Source organism: Paramacrobiotus metropolitanus, unplaced genomic scaffold (genome assembly GCF_019649055.1).
Source record: "Paramacrobiotus metropolitanus isolate TYO unplaced genomic scaffold, Prichtersi_v1.0 Parri_scaffold0000125, whole genome shotgun sequence".
Classification (NCBI taxonomy): domain Eukaryota; kingdom Metazoa; phylum Tardigrada; class Eutardigrada; order Parachela; family Macrobiotidae; genus Paramacrobiotus; species Paramacrobiotus metropolitanus.
The window spans coordinates 150,731-156,177 of record NW_026570345.1 but is presented as its reverse complement, the minus strand read 5'-3'; the positions used below and the strand labels follow the sequence as shown (position 1 = coordinate 156,177).

The 5,447-nt window shown below is 45.2% G+C and overlaps 1 long non-coding RNA gene across 1 annotated transcript; it reads left to right on the top strand.

Moving 5' to 3' along the window:
• Positions 1-3,045: 3,045 nt before the first annotated feature.
• LOC129598606 (uncharacterized) lies at positions 3,046-4,696 on the top strand. Its single transcript, XR_008691726.1, has 3 exons — positions 3,046-3,325; positions 3,530-3,798; positions 4,049-4,696. It is a non-coding gene; the product is annotated as an uncharacterized LOC129598606 (long non-coding RNA).
• Positions 4,697-5,447: the final 751 nt, after the last annotated feature.

The window sequence follows — 5,447 nt, the reverse complement described above, 5'->3', positions numbered from 1 at the left end:
CCAACGGCAGAGATTCCAGGAGAGCAACGGCACTGTGATCTCCCGGACGATGAATACTACTAAGTTAAGGACTACCTGGGCGTCCTAAGCGAATATCTGCACACCGCGAGGGAATGCCTGGTCTACAGCAGTACTCTAACTAATTGTCGCACAGATCCTCAACAGCTTAACTTAACCTCGAAGTCTAAGCACCACAACTGCCACCAGTGCTTCCTAAGATGAGCAGTCATCGAGCGGTCGACCTCCGCCATGCCCTTTCACTCAACACGTGTATCCAGCGCGATGTCATTCAGCTGACCATGGACGTCTACACTGACAGTAACGACGATACGGTCCAGATTCTGAAACTGCCGCGTTACTAGAAGCCATCCTTAAGAGTCCCGATACGTGTCGTCATTTGACGTCGTCTCACGATGCGCGCAGTTCAAGAGTGTCACAGTCAAAACCGGTCAGCAGACGGAACTCCACCGCGGTCCAGCCACTATACGACCGGTTAACAGCCTCAGGCGTCGATCAGTCGATGCCCTTTATACCAAAGCATCGATCTGCTTACAATATTTTGCTGTAAGTTTTGCGTTTTTCGGCACTCCGCATTAGTTAATTTGCCAATATCAGGGAATATTCACTGTTTTGTCGAGTACGGCACCGTAAATACAGTACCTAGACCGCTATCCTGGCGTTCATCCCTTCGGTAGTCGAATTGAGAACGCCGCTGAACGGTAAATGCTAGAGTTAGTAAATGCCATTTCCAGATTGCTTCTACGGGTTCGATCCTGCCCTTTGTAAACCGTTGGCTTCCTATTTCTTTTTCAGAATATTGCAAATCCGAATGTCTCTGTTAACAACCGACAAACAACCGATTACCACCAGGCTGTGAAATTTGGAAAGGCAGCGCTGTGCTCTTGACCCTTTGATGTGACAACCAAAAGTGCAGTGCGACGAAGCGTGCAACAGCTGACAACAGAAAATTGTATTCTCTATACCGTGGTCCGGAGTCCGGGCAGCCTTGCGATTATGCGGTCCGGATGCACGTGCCGGGAAAACATCAACACTGGAGCATGACGAGATAAGATTGGCTGATTACCACTCACCAGACATACTGCTAGCAACGTTTACGTCCATAACAGTCATATCAAACATATGCCCCTTACCTATGCCCCGACAGCTTTTCGGCTGCGGAAAATGTGTGTGCCAAAAGTCCTGCGTACTGGGCAACCCCTGCAGGTTCGGTATTCTTCGAAAGCCTTCAGATTCATTCGATCTGTTCAACCTATAGCTCAAAAAATGCAGAAAAAATTTTTATTATGAAAAATGAAAAGTTTGCAGGTAAAAAGTTTCCGGAGAAGCGAGATATCAACGTCTTAAATAAATTGCAGTTAGCATACAAGTCTATGGCAAACTGCCCCGTAGAGGAGTACGTTAAACGCAAAAAGCGTTAATCGTTGATATCTCGCTTCTCCAAAAACTTTTTACTTGCAAACTTCCTATTTTTCTAATTAAATTTTTTTCCTGCATTTTTTAAGCTATAGCCTCAACAGATTGGACGTAACTGAAGGCTTTCTAGAGGGCAGTATTATTACAGTAAAACATTTTCTGTAAAATTGCAAACAGTGAAGCGAACAGCAAGATTTTTGAATCTGGCGCAGCACCCGTGGGTGGCATGCGATAGCGACAACTTCGGCACGCAAACCGAGCGCGCACCTGCTTCGCACATCGATTTTAAAATGCTAAAAAGCTGTCGGGGCATAGGTAAGGGGCATATATCAAACCGTTCATAATTTTTCTGCTCACTGCAGCGCCGTTTTCATGCTTACAATTTTGCAGCATGGCACACGGAAGTAGAGAGCATCTTTTCTCTGTGCAGTGTGATAATTGTGATCGCAGCGTATTTATTTGGCAAACTTTTTGATAACTTTGATACCATAATTGGATGATTTCCATCCAGTTACGACTATTAGTGTTAACTGTCAGCACCATATGGAATCTACCTACCGTAAAATCCGATATTGACGCCCCCCCCCCGAAATTAACGCCCCCCGCGGTTTTAAACGCCCCCTCCAGCGGGCCACGAAATAATAAACGCCCCCCCCCCCCGAAATTACCGCCCGCTACCGAGATTACCGGCGCTTAATAAGTTTTGGCGCATCCGCTTTGTTAGCTTTTGAAAAATTAAACGCCCAGGGCGTTAATATCGGATTTTACGGTAATTCTGCCAACCGATCTGACTTTACAAAAAGACTGCCTAAAAATTCTGATCATAACTCTTTTGAACGGATATCGTAATAACTGCGATATTTTGTGGATTATACATCAAGGAATGCGATGCAGTTATTTTATAATGCTTTCTTGCAGCCTTGCATGAAATACCCTATGAATTCTGGACAATTTTCCCTGCCTGTGCATCGGGATATTTTGTTTTAATTTACGTATTTGCCGTGGGGTCCACATCTTGCAGTATAACGGAGAACGCAGCTTCAGAAGTAAGTTACCCTTTAATGATGGTATCTAGTATTTACTTCACTTGTAAAACCGAAAGCTACAGACTTTTGAATTACACTAGAAGATAGCTGCAGTAATAAATGGATCAGAAATATTCAACTTTTTGTTGAGATTTCTATACAAATGACTTTCTCGCGTTATGTCTCTTATGCCTCTAACTTGCTAAAATAAATATAAATTGCTATATTAAATATGTAATTACGTTCAATTAATTTTTTTTTGTCTGAAAAAGTATAAAACCTGTTGAAGGAAAGTTATGGCTAGTTTTGTTGGACAGTTTCCTCAATTGTACGAATGACTTTCTCGCGTAATGTCTCTGATGCCTCTTTTTTATGCTACATAACATGCTGCTATATCAATTACTATGTAAATGCAATTAATTAATTTCATTTTAACATGGAAAAACCCGTTATTAATAAGTAATTGGTACAGATACGCTAATCAGCTTTAAAATTTTGTTAGAGTTGTAGATGGCCAAGTACATCAAAGTCATATTATCTAATGAAGCTGGTTAGCTGCAAAACTGATCCAATGGTGATTACGAAACCCTGCTGCCTTCGACCTTGTATATTGCTCTTCCTTTTTTTGCGTTTTGTTATAGATTTGTACAGAAACCATCTCATTCTTTACAGAGTAATTTGCAACTTCCGGGAAGTACAGTATGTGCAGCTGGAAGTTTCGACAAGAAATTTGCGTCCTGAATTTGTGGGCAGCCGGGATCGCCATGGCGTTCGGATGTAGCAATCCGCAGCTATAGTTTCCCCGGTTCCCAACCTTGAAAAACTAGGGCTACCAATGTTTTTCAAGAGGATTCCGGTACGTGTCGGTGAGTGGGAGGCATTTCCTGCTTAGACCTAGTCACCTATGTGTTTCTGCAATGCTGTTAGTTAATCTGACGTGCCGCTTTCCGTATCATGCATCACTTACTCAGACCGCCTTTTAAAAGTACTGTAGGTATTTCTGTACGATTTCTCGCTTTTCTAGTGTTTTGTAAGCTGTACGATTGTGCCACTGAGATGTAATTTTTAAGGTGAAATGAGCTTCAATGCTTCATCGATCCTGATGGAGAAGTTGAGAGCGGGATGACCACGGCGCTGGTTAGAACTTAGAGACATACAGGCAATCGCGCAAAAAATGGGTTTACGTTTCTCATGTACAGTACGCAAGAGTCGTGCTGTATTATCCGCCATCGTTGGCCGTCGACGTCGTCATCGCTCGGCTGGCTAATATGTGCGTTGCTCGATTACATATGCACCGATAGCTTCGGCGAGAAATCGGAATCGTGCCTTTTGCCTTCCGGTACGTAGTTAAGGGCGGTGGTGGTCGGAAGCAAACCGGAAGCGGCGGGCATCTGTCGCTTAAACAGTATAGGCATCGACAGGTTGTTACCATATTGCTCATCGCGGCCGGCGCCACAAGCGGAAGTCATGTAAACGTAAAAGCTCGTAAAAGTACTCGTAAAAGCGGGCGGCATAGGTTAAATTATTTGCTTCCGATCGCGTAGCACTTCCGGAAGTTCGACACAATTTTGATGTCTTTGTGTTTGTAGTGACAACGTTCATGCTTGTGTATCTTTGTGACCTGCTCAGTGACCATACCGTGTCCATCGTGACGGCGGGAGGGGCCTCGAACGCCGTCATCCGAAAGCTCGCGGAAGCGCGCTGGACAACCTCCTCATTACACCGTTATACACTGTAGTGCGCGAGCGCATTTACTTGGTAATAAGCACCAATAATTATGGATGAAGTCATCGCACTTGCCGTGATGACTTAATCACGGTATCTGGCGGAATTACCAATGTTGTCGAGGGGATTACTGTATTTGATTTTATAATTTAAGATCAGCAGTAGAATCGGCATTTTAATTTTAGTCGCTCGGTCAATACAGCGGAAGTTGATTTAGTTATCCTGCAGTGTATTAAAAATAATTGTAAAACAGATTAAAACATTATATGAATATGCATAATTTGTGCACTCGTGCTGTTTGTTTGCTTTTTCACTAAGAATGCGGAGGTGGAATCCATCTATCCGGACTGGCATACCTGCGTGTGTTGTATATACATCTGGAAATAGGGAATGTCCGTGCGGCTGGGCGGTTCACGGTTTCAAGGTGAACGAGTTTCCGACGGAAATTCTTCGGCCTTGAATTGCGAAATAGCCTCGTATATGCCTTTGACCGCGCAATAACCGATAGAACAAAGTCCAGAAAAGCATATCCACTTGGTACTGTCCGGCAGCAGCGAACGATGCCGCTCCCAGATGCATACACCGGAAAACATTCATACTGGACCCTGACGAGATAAGGACGGCTCATTCACCGCCAACAGACTGACATGCTGTTGCTGCTGGGTAAGTGTATTCGAATACAGGACGAGCTACAAAACCACAAAGCCAAGAACATTCCAGCCGGCAACGAATACCTGATGGCCGTACACGTGATTGAATGCCAGCGGTTGCACGCCCACAGCCTGGCGCAACGCATCGGAATCGACCTACGAAAGTTTGACGACGAAGTTGACGAGTTAGGGGATGTTAACGAGGAGATCATTATTACCGACTTCCACCGGGCGGGTTTTAACAGCTTTAACAAGTGAAGGCAATTAAGGCTTGCAGCCTGGAAGAAGTCGGAGAGGCGGTGGGGGAGCCTGCTGAATGGAGACCACGATATTTACCCGCGCTTGATCCTGATGAAACAAGATATTGCTGCCATCAAGGCCGAAGTCACCGGTTTGAAGGCCAGCATCGCCAAGATGGACGCCGATATCACCGTGATCCGATAACTGGTGCCCGCGGCGATGCAAGGCATCGGTCTGGCTTTATTCCAGGAGCGCAACCGCACCCAGCGCGATATCGGCATGATGATCGTGGAGTAGGCCAACGTGCCGACGTCGCGCTGGGTGTGGTGAGCTGAAGATGCCGGATCAGCAGATTGCCGCGGTGCCGACTCCA